Here is an 11033-nt window from a genome sequence, read left to right as displayed (position 1 = left end):
TAAAAGTGGTGACGAGGCATCATTAGCAGAGGTTACTGTAGCTTGATTATCAGGGCGTTACAATACACTTCAGCTTCCTTTGCGCAAACCAACACCTATTTGGATTCGCTTGAGAAGAGCGCATTCTTGAGATGCTAAGGGCTGGCCAAAGGGTTAACTAAACTAATAAGATCTCTTCTTCATTCTCTTTTATGCTTTAGCGAATCGACTTCTTCTTGATGATGGACATTCCACAGGCATTTCTAGAGTAAGATTCATGTGCAGCCTTTCTCGATTGTTTATTATTCTCGAATAGAAGATGATAAGATGCATACCCCCTCCTCATTAACTATGTTACTTATTTCCTCACAGCCTCTTGATGCAAAAAACCTATTCTTTCAAGGAAAAGACCTTTATAATTCAGTGTAGTTTTTCACTGACTATTCTAGTGTAGTTTGACTCAAGTATACGTTTTCTGAAGTCTCAGATTGCATGCATTTCTTAAACAGTATTGCACACTACTAACTAAAAACTAGTACTTTACTGACAGGAAGTTAATAAGTATATAATATGCAAACAATCCCTCGCTTGGTAGTTTCCTTTCTTTCCTACCACGCAATCAATCTCTTGCTTACTTAAAACTCTAGTTTTGTCGGACAACCTTGCTTCTTTCTTATAGAAAAGTGCTGAATCCATAAGCTTTCATCGGAGCCTGCCACCAATCAGTCTAAATTAGTTACTTAATTCCTTAACTACCTAGCTTACAGAGAATAAAGTAGGCTTTGGCTGAGATACGTAAAGGAGGAATAGTCAACTATAATCTGAATGTGCTTTGAGCAGACAGATATGTAGGTTGCTAGGAAGGAGGTAAGCGCTTGTCTTTCTGATGTCAAGAAGTAAGAAGAGGTAAAACTCCTAAAAACAACTTGATCTATGTTGAAAGTTTATGTCAGCAAGCAAAGAGATTGCCTAGGGCGAAAGCTAATAAAAAAGATAATAAGAAAATAAGTGTTTCAAGCCTAAGCAAAAGATAGAATGTTGTATTGCCATAACCTATGTACTTAAGTGAACTAGCGAAGAAAGGCGAAGAATGGCTTTGTTCAAGCCCAAGTCAAAATCTATCTCTGATAAAACATTCAATCTTTCATCTTTATATTCATTATCTACAGGTTTCGAGTCCTTCTTTGACTTTCTCCTTCCGGCACTTTTTAGTCATAGTAAAGATGTGCTTTATGGATCAAGAGTGTACCTTATTTGTTTTAAATTCTGCTTCGCTTTCATCAGCCTTATTATGGGTTGCCTGAGGGCAGCCTTATATTCGATATACTCCCCTCCCTTTAATATTATTCTATTTAATGCAAGAGTAAGGATAGACGTCTTATTCTTCAGTGTTGAGATAGAATGACTGTAGACCCTCTTCTCTCTTTTAGTTAGCCTTACTTATTCCAATTCCTAATCTATACCATAAAGCAAAGCCCTTTTTTGCGCAAGGTTCTCTCCTACGTCTACAATTCTCACTGATGGGAGTAATATGCCAGTAACTATAGAAGACTTTATTATTATTCTAAATAGGCGGCAATAGGTCCATCGAGATAAAGTATGACTCATAAGTAGTAATATAGCTAGTTTCTATACATAGACTTGAAGTCAGGGCTTACTCATCCTAATCTTCTCTTTACTACTTAGTTAAGTTTAGTTAAGTTATAGGATCAGAACAAGATTTTCTTTGATTGCCGTTATAGGAAGTGAGCAAGCAAGCTAGACACGAAAACTCAGGATAGACGCGCCGCTCTTCTAGCTTTGGTTGGAAATAGAAAAGCAAGTTATAGGGCCCATGCTCCATTCCCTCAAATAGCAGTCTTTTTTATGTCTAAAGAAAAGTTGCCTATTAATAAGCAGTCTTCCCTCTTTCATAAGGCTCTAACTTGCGTAAGGAATCAAGGAGCTACAGGAGTATACCGCCGAGTACTTACTATCTTGGATAGCTTTTTGCCTTGCAAAGAGCATAGATTCAACTTCAATATATGTAGCTAACTCTCTATTGCTTTATTGCAATCCGCTCCGCGCCACTTACTCGGGACTATATAGTTCTGTCTATAGCTAGCGCTTACTTTTCATAAGGTATAGTTAATGGTCAGATTCTAAGTCACATATAGTTGTAGTGCCTAATCCATGGCAAGGGGATAAGTGCTTGCATAGGTTAGGTTGAGATAAACTCTATATTTCTAGTCTTTAACGCATCCATTCCTTGGGCTTAAGCATTGTTGAGCTTGACTTGTTCTAGCATAAGCCATCTAGTAGGCCTGTTTAGCATTCTAAGCAGCCGCCTTCCTATACACATAAAGTGGAGTTATATTAGTACCTAACACCACAATATAAGTCTTATTCTAAGTAGGATCACCCACATTTATTTACTAAGATTTGCTTTATGAAAGTAAATGACACCAGGATGGTTTCAAAATATCTTTCTGTTGATAATAATCAAGAAGGTAGCGTACTCACTCTTATAGTATAAGCTTGTACAAGTAAGCCGGTATTAAACTACTCTTATTAGGCAAGCTGGTAAAGACCTACTCTTAGGCATCGATAGTAGGTATTGTCAATTTCTTCTTTTTTTTCAAATATCCTCAACCACATGGCCAGAGAAGGGAAGTAAGGAATAGTATAAGTCTAAGATATAAGTAAAGGTGGGGCTAAGACCTCTAAGTCAAAGAGTGAGGGCGTTAGCGGGTAGTATTTTCGAATGCTGATGTACTTGATTGATAAACCATTGAGTCGTAAATGACCTATTTAGTTCCGGATGAAATATTGATTCACTTTCCATTATACCCTTCTTCCAGCGAAGTGCTTTAACTCTCTTACATCTACCCTCTCTTCTAATCAAGTATCTAGAGAAGGTAGCGAGCCTTTTGAGGTATGGCCTGATAGCGCCTTATAGTCTTGACCCGAATGCTTGAATTTCTGACCTCACTGGTCTCAAATAAATAGACTTTCCTATCCTCTTAAGGTTCTCTATGCCCTCAGACATTGATTGCTATACAAAATTTAGCATAAAGTATTTAAATATTGATTATTATTATGAGGCTGAGAGAGCAAGTAACTTAATGAAGCAAGACTTAGAAGAAAAGGAGAGAGATTCTCCACACGAACGAACGACTCGTCAGGTTCGAACTGACATAGGTGAATCGTACCAACACCTATCTTACACCAACAAGGAGTCGCTTTCTCTATGCCCGACTTACGAGCTCTTTGCTTATTATTTCTCGGGTGGGATGAAGGTCGAAATGTCTAGTTTGAATTGCTTATGCTTAGTTTGAATCATCTAGCTTCATACCAAGGTTGTTCTACAAAAGAACCAAGTAAGAAAGTAAGCCCGTTCAATTGAAATAGCTTCCTCGCTTCGCTGTTCGATACCCACTGAAGCTATGGATACGATAGACTCGGGAGGGGGAAAGGGTTACTTTATTTGGGCTGCTAAGTCTTTCTTGTTGATTCCGGAAATAAAGAGGACCTTCTTAATCCTTCGTGCTCCACACCCGCCTCACTGGACCTATCCATTCGAGCTCTCTCCTCTAATCCCAACTCGACACGGCTGGACGACGACGCATGTTCACTTATAACGAAATCACATGTTAAGCCCGATGAATTCATCTACAATTTCTGGATTTGTCGGTTTGGCAAGGCAGAACCAGGGCCCTTCCATTAAGGTTATATTATAGTTTTGCTAGGAGAGATGCAGACCAGATAGGAATGCAAGAATACTCTGTAAATTGTTTATTAATTGGTTTAGTCTGTGGAAGAGAAGTATCGATCTAGAGGATTGCCCCCCAGACTGACCTAGTTGTCCTTGACTTGCTTCGGAAAGAAAAGACCTAGTACTTGTTTACCTTGACCATGGCTACTTTCCCGCCGCCTTTCCTTCTGTACTTTTCCTACGTGCTATCCCAGGCATCCCTTGTCAAGCTACCTATCCCTACGAAAAAGTAAGCCTACTTATTACGTGTTTTCCTCTATTGGCAAATACGCATATACTGACCTACTCACGTGCATATCTTGCATAAATAAATCCCCTAAAAAAACAAACTAGCCCGTATCTTCCTAGTCCTTGTTGCCAGCCCTACTCGACTATTTAGAAAAAGCTACTACTTGAATGCATACTTTTACTATTCTTTAAAGAAAAAACACACACTATTTATGAGTTTATGCCCCACCAACAGAGCAAAAGAACGCTCAAATGAGGAACTAGAATATGAAAGTGCAAAATCTCCTACCGAACAAAGAAAGCACTATATCTCATTTCAAAAAGAAGGTAAAAATTCTTCAACCTAACTCAACACAACTATATTTCTACTGTATATGTATGTTTGTAACGTGCCACAAAACCATCTTAAGATTAGACAGTTATCAATCAGCAAACGCATTGACCACATGCAAAAAATAAAGACGGATCTCCTTCCTTTTATTCGGTGCTTTCCTTTTATAAGTCACTGCTATTCTTCCTTGACCCTTCTTACCTTTGCTAGATTTTGCATTCCCCTCATTACTATTCGGCTCAGTATTATCTTCACCTTTGGAATTGCTTCCACCAGAAGTAGACGACAAGTACCGTAGATGTCAGAATTTCGTATATAGCAAATTCAGGTAGTAAGTAATGGAACTGTAGCATGCAAAGGGACTGTACCATGGAAATGGAGAAGAAATCTCCATCAAGGTTTTCCATTTTATGCCATATGAATAAGGGATTCCTTTCAGTTAGAAAGCTCGCGTAGAAGTTTGCTATCAAAGACCTCGGTATTCTTTTCATCCGCGGTTTCCCACTTCTCTGTCTCTGGGTGAATGCCTCTACCAGAGGTTATGCGCCAGCTTGGGAAAGCCTTAATGGATCTCCTCTTGTTTCTCAATCCTCCCTAAGCGAGAAGGCTTAGGGAACTCCTCTTGTTCCTAATATGGTCTCGCTGCCGGATCAATGCGCAGGACGCACGATCTACAAACAACAATAGAGAGAGCCAACCAAGAACGAAAGAACCTGGAAACAAACCCGCGAGCGAATACCAAACAGAGGAAGAAGGAGGAAGGGCCGAAGGCGGCTTACTAAGCGAGAAGGCTCCAAGCAATAACGCATTAGAAGGGAGCTTGCTGTTTTGCAACCTAGGCGGTATAGCTAAGCTTACTCATCAAGGGCCGATAGATAGAGCTGCTCTTGTTGCTAATGGAGAAAGATTGAAGTGAAGTTTAGTATGCTTTCTAAGATCAGAGGAGGAAAAGAATGAAGGTGTGGGCGGGAAGGAGGAGGCAAGGCCCCCTCAATGTGTATTCGACTACTCATTACGGAACCACCGATTGATCCGATTAGACTTCCCGCGGGGTAGCGCGGGGAACTTGCTGAATCAACTCCTTGGAATCGAAGGCCTGACTGAGGGTCAATCCAATGGTAACCTCAACCTAGGAATGCTTGTTTCACTTCCTTGACAGAGCCAACTGAGATGCTCTGTCTCGATGTTGACCTAACATGGATTGATTCTAAATTATGAATCAAAAATCCTGATCTCGCAAAGGATCCGCAATGGCTGTGTGTACTCGAGGACTCTTAGGGGAAGAAAAGCACTTTTCTCTCTCAGCAGTTAGACTGGCTATGGTTGGGTTGGTTATATACTGCGCCTTCCTTCCTACATGGTACTGAGGTCTCTGGAGCGAGTGGCCGATTATATCTTTTGGAACATTAGAGGTTGTGGACAGCACTCATAGCTCCTCTATTTCTCAAGGATCTATGCATCCTGTTTGCACTCTTTCTAGGTCCAATGCGATAGAGAAGCAGGCAGTGAATGGATTCATCCTGCAAAAGTGGCCATACTAAGAGCTCTGGCTAGTCCTTGCTTCATGAGGTACATACTTCTTCCGGTCTGCTCTGTTGCCGAGATTCCATTCTCGGACACCTACATTCCCAAGAGGCTAGGGCAGGGCAAATACATGAAGTCGGAATGATTCCCACACATGGATTGAATGCTCCGTCAAAGTAAACCTAAACAATTAATTGAAGGAAGTGTAGCCCGGCATCGATTTCACGTGTCGGTTGCCCAACCCAATAAGTAGTAGTTTTTGAATGATTCGCGTTAGCCGGGAGTTAGAGATGTACTTTCTATTTCAATGAAGTATCCAACCAAAAGAGAGTGCTAAAGGAGTCATTCAGAAGTGAGTGAAGGGGCGCAGAAAAAAGCTGGTGAGCAAAGAAAGCTAAAATTGTTAATTAAACGGGCCTTGTTAATGAAGTATTTCGTTACCTTCCTTTATTCTGATTTTGACCATTTAGTTGAACTGACTCTGTTAATTCGCTCTCACGGTAATTGGATTGCGATTTCCTCTAGATTCAATCTCAATGACTGCTAGGATTTCTTTCTACTTCTATTTGTGGCATGTAGAATTTTATGATAGATGAAGCGGAAGAAGGAACAAGGCTTGAAGGCGGATTAGCAAGGGAATGAATCTGATGAAGCTATTCCTCCGCTAGAATAAGGGGGGCATGATCGCTGATTTGACCGGGCAGAGCAGATGAGCGAGATTGATTGAAAGCGATGTGCCAACTTGCGTACAAGATTTTTAGACTCTAGTAAATCCTCTTCACAAGTTATTTCATACGGTCTATTCAAGTTCTATTGGCTTTATTGCTTATGTGGTACTTCGACTGCGAAGCCTCGCTTATGCACCAAGAAAGATCATAGATAGGAAAGATCTGTTATGCACCAACGATGGGCCCTTCTCTTTACCTTTATCGTCTCATACCTCAGTCCATTGCTGGCTTGAATGCTGTCTCTCTTCTTCTTTGCTCGCGAGAGTGAATAAGAGGACGACCCACCGGGGGGAGGATGGAATGAGTCGGCAAGGGGATCAACCATCTTCTTTCAGTAAAGTCCCACACATTATCCTTAATATTGGGATAAAAGGACTCTGAAGAAGGAAACTCTCTTCCCGTCTTGCGTAACTGACCACTGCAAATCAAGTCGAAAGTGCTTATATGCTTAACACGTTTTTGTCTCAATGACAGGCCACTTGAACATTGTCTGATTTTTTTAAGAGACTCGATCTTATGTATCTACTTATTGTTTTTTTGCCTTTGCTCGGTAGTTCCGTAGCCGGTTTTTTCGGACGTTTTCTAGGATCTGAAGGAACCGCTATAATGACCACCACATGCATTTCATTTTCTTCGATCTTATCTTTTCTTGCTTTTTATGAAGTCGCACTGGGAGCTAGTGCTTGCTATCTCATAATAGCTCCATGGATCTCATCAGAAATGTTTGATGCTTCTTGGGGCTTCTTTGGCGACCGTGAAGTCACCAAATGAATTGCCGAGTAGATAGATCAGATCCGAACGCTGCAGTTGTTCCGCGGTGATACGGACTCGACCCGCTCCTACCCACCCTGGGGTATCATAGCATGTCGGGAATCGAGGGGGGACATACTGGACGTAACTACTCCCGTCGGTTGGGGGCTCTGCCGCCCTGCCTTTCGATCGATACACAGTTGAGGAGGCCGATCACGAACGTGACAGTTGTGGGAGCGATCCTGGGAAGGCAAGGCAAAGACGCCGCCTTGCATATGGGTAGCAAGAGGGCGCTTATGCCCTGACGGTGGGGCCTTATGGGGAATGGCCCAACCCAATAGGGACAGCACACCCCCCACTTTAAGCGCATCTCCGTATCGACTGAATAACTCTATCTAAGGGTGACGTCGGTGGAACCGGTGAACCACGTGAGCTGGTTAGATGCGTGGGGTAGAGGGCTCATAGTACCCCCCTTTTCTTGATCCAGCCTTTTCTTCGCTTCGGTAGTTAATCACCTAAAATCCAAGGGAGGCTGGCCTGCATGCCATACCTATACCCATACAGTGCCAGGCAGGCGGTGGACTCATTTTTGGATTAGGGAAGGGAAGAAGGGGCCTAAGCACGGTAGATGCCATGCAGTTGAGTGGCAAAGGAAAGCGAGACCGTACTTCTTTTGCCAGGCCTGTTCTGACATAAGGTTCCCGCAGAAGATCAAGTTGGTGAGCCGTGTGATGGGAAACCTTCCCGCACGGTTCGGAGAGCACTGAAGACGAATGAGAGGTTCACCACCACATCATTGCAAGGGGAGCTCGCTCAATTCACAGATTGGCCTGACTCGTAATTCACTTTTGACTCTGTGTTCGATAGCCTGACCGTAGTGATGTTTATTGTGGTTACATTCATAAGTAGCTTGGTCCATCTTTATTCCATTTCATATATGTCTAAGGATCTGCATAGCCCTCGATTTGTGTGTTATTTATCCATTTTTACTTTTTTATGCTAATGTTGGTGACTAGAGATAACTTTCTTCAATTATTCCTGGGATGGGAGGGAGTAGGTCTTGCTTCATATTTGTTAATTCATTTCTGGTTTACACGACTTCAGGCGGATAAAGCTGCTATAAAAGCTATGCTTGTCAATCGAGTAGGTGATTTTGGATTAGCTCTTGGGATTTTTGGTTGTTTTACTCTCTTTCAAATAGTAGACTTTTCCACCATTTTTGCTTGTGCTAGTGCTCCCAGAAATGAATGGATTTTTTGCAATATGAGATTGAATGCCATAACTCTAATTTGTATTTTACTTTTTATTGGTGCTATTGGGAAATCTGCACAGATAGGATTGCACACTTGGTTACCCGATGCAATGGAGGGTCCCACTCCAGTATCTGCATTGATTCATGCAGCTACTATGGTCACTGCTGGCGTTTTCATGATAGCAAGGTGCTCCCCTTTATTTGAATACTCACCTATGGCTTTGATTGTTATTACTTTTGCAGGAGCTATGACTTCATTCCTTGCGGCAACCACTGGAATATTACAGAACGATCTAAAGAGGGTCATAGCTTATTCAACTTGCAGTCAATTAGGCTATATGATCTTTGCTTGCGGCATCTCTAACTATTCGGTTAGCGTCTTTCACTTAATGAATCACGCATTTTCAAAGCATTACTCTTCCTGAGTGCGGGTTCAGTGATTCATGCCATGTCGGATGAGCAAGATATGCGGAAGATGGGGGGGCTTGCCTCCTCCTTTCCTTTGACCTATGCCGTGATGCTCATGGGCAGCTTATCTCTTATTGGATTTCCTTTTCTAACAGGATTTTATTCTAAAGATGTGATCTTAGAGCTCGCTTACACAAAGTATACCATCAGTGGGAACTTTGCTTTCTGGTTGGGAAGTGTCTCTGTCCTTTTCACTTCTTATTACTCCTTTCATTTACTATTTCTCACATTTCTAGTACCAACTAATTCATTCGGGCGAGACAGATTACGATGTCATGATGCGCCCATTCCTATGGCCATTCCTTTAATACTTTTGGCTCTCGGGAGTCTCTTTGTAGGATACTTGGCCAAAGTGTGACCTGTTAGCCCATAAGTCAGTACTATGACAAAGCGGCTGTTTCTCACCCGATACGATCGTACGAGGTCACAATTTACCCAACACGATCATCTGGGGTGAACAAGAATTGGTGATCGGATGCGGTCGAAATTCCCGCCAATGGCTGAGATGTTTAGTCGACTCCCTTCCCCTTTGTGGGGGGCTGGACCCCTACGAGTGAGCAGAAAAGGGAGGAGGAAAGAGGCCCTGGTGAACCGTCATAATAAGTGAACAAGTGTAAGCTTTGCTGCCCGACAGTATGGAGTACTGACCACACCGAGGGACAGGCCCTGAAGCGAAGGCCAGGAACGAGCGGAATCAATGTGGTCCAATTTCTGGCCTTGCACCGACCATCCAACGGACCCTGGACTAAACGGCCACTGCCTGAAAGGACTATGCTATGTCCAGGGGACCGCCGCCCTCCACAAGGTACATCTTGCGCCTATGGGCCGCTATAACTATCCAAGAAGACACTCGAAAAAGGAAGGATAAACAAGCCTACCCGGTGGACTGCCGAGCTACAAGTCCTACGACACAGGAGCGGGATTCTCTAAAAAGCCAAGGTCTTAGGTGGCCAAGAGAGCCCACTTGGAGACTTGGGATCTCAGTAGGAAATGTGAAGGTTGTTTAAAGCTGGCCAATAGGCGAAAGAGAATCCAAAAGTTTTGTTCTGATCTGAGTAGGCTCAACATAGGGAATACCCTAACCCTGGGAACCGGTGCATATAAATCCGCTTATTGCATTCACCCAAGCATACAGAGACAGATGGAATGAAAGAAAGTAAAAGTAGCTCCGCAGCTCACCCAGAAGTAGAAAGACCCGCCGCTAACGATTTGGAGATCCCTGGTGGGCTGGGCCTGAAAGACAAGTGTGTGTGGATTTCCACATCCTCGTCTTTACTTTAAGACACAACTCTTCTCTTTCTCAATCAAATGACTTGCAATAGTCTACCTTGAGTAGGACCATAGGGATCTTATGTTTGTGGTGAAAGATAAGTGGTTCTGTCACAACCAAGAAAGTTTCTATGAGTGAGCGACCCTTGATAAACACCGATTGATACGTGTCAATGTCAATAAGTGGATGAGTGTTGTTAAAGACAATGTTTGTTCCTCTTCTTTGAAACGATTTTCATGAATCTCGAGATGATACTGATTGGCCTGAAATCCTCGACGGTGTTGGCATCTTTTTTCTTTGGGAGGAGAGTGATGGATGCCTAGGTTAGCCTCCAAACCTAAAGGCCATTGCTATGAAAGAGCTGCAAGAGAGAAAGCAGTTGCGGGTGGATGATGTCCCAGAAGGCTTGGATTGCACAGATTCTACCAGAGGATGTTGAGATGCTCCCATTGCAACTCACTGATGGAGAAGAACTGGAGAGCTCAGCTAGAGCTAGAGGAGGTGGTAGTACCTGTTCCCTACTGGTACTAGTGGTGGCTTGATCACTTCAAATTGGAGGGACTATTAGGCCAAATTCCCATACTGTAAAAACGGTTTTCTTTTCTGATATATCGGAGGTTTGGTGTGCAGAGGCCGCCAGGTTGAAGTTGGATGTTGCTTTTGTAGTTCCCTGTGAAGGATGATGCTGGGTCTATGATGCATTTTATTTGGATTTTGGCTGATAGTTTTTGATGAAGCCACAGATACTA

At 42.7% G+C, this 11033-nt stretch overlaps 1 pseudogene; it reads left to right on the top strand.

Annotated features, from left to right (window-relative positions):
- The first annotated feature begins 7060 nt into the window (after positions 1-7060).
- LOC125531423 lies at positions 7061-9390 on the top strand (annotated as a pseudogene).
- Positions 9391-11033: the final 1643 nt, after the last annotated feature.

The sequence above is a fragment of the Triticum urartu genome, unplaced genomic scaffold (genome assembly GCF_003073215.2).
Source record: "Triticum urartu cultivar G1812 unplaced genomic scaffold, Tu2.1 TuUngrouped_contig_7070, whole genome shotgun sequence".
Taxonomy (NCBI): domain Eukaryota; kingdom Viridiplantae; phylum Streptophyta; class Magnoliopsida; order Poales; family Poaceae; genus Triticum; species Triticum urartu.
This window is presented reverse-complemented; position numbering and strand designations above follow the sequence as displayed.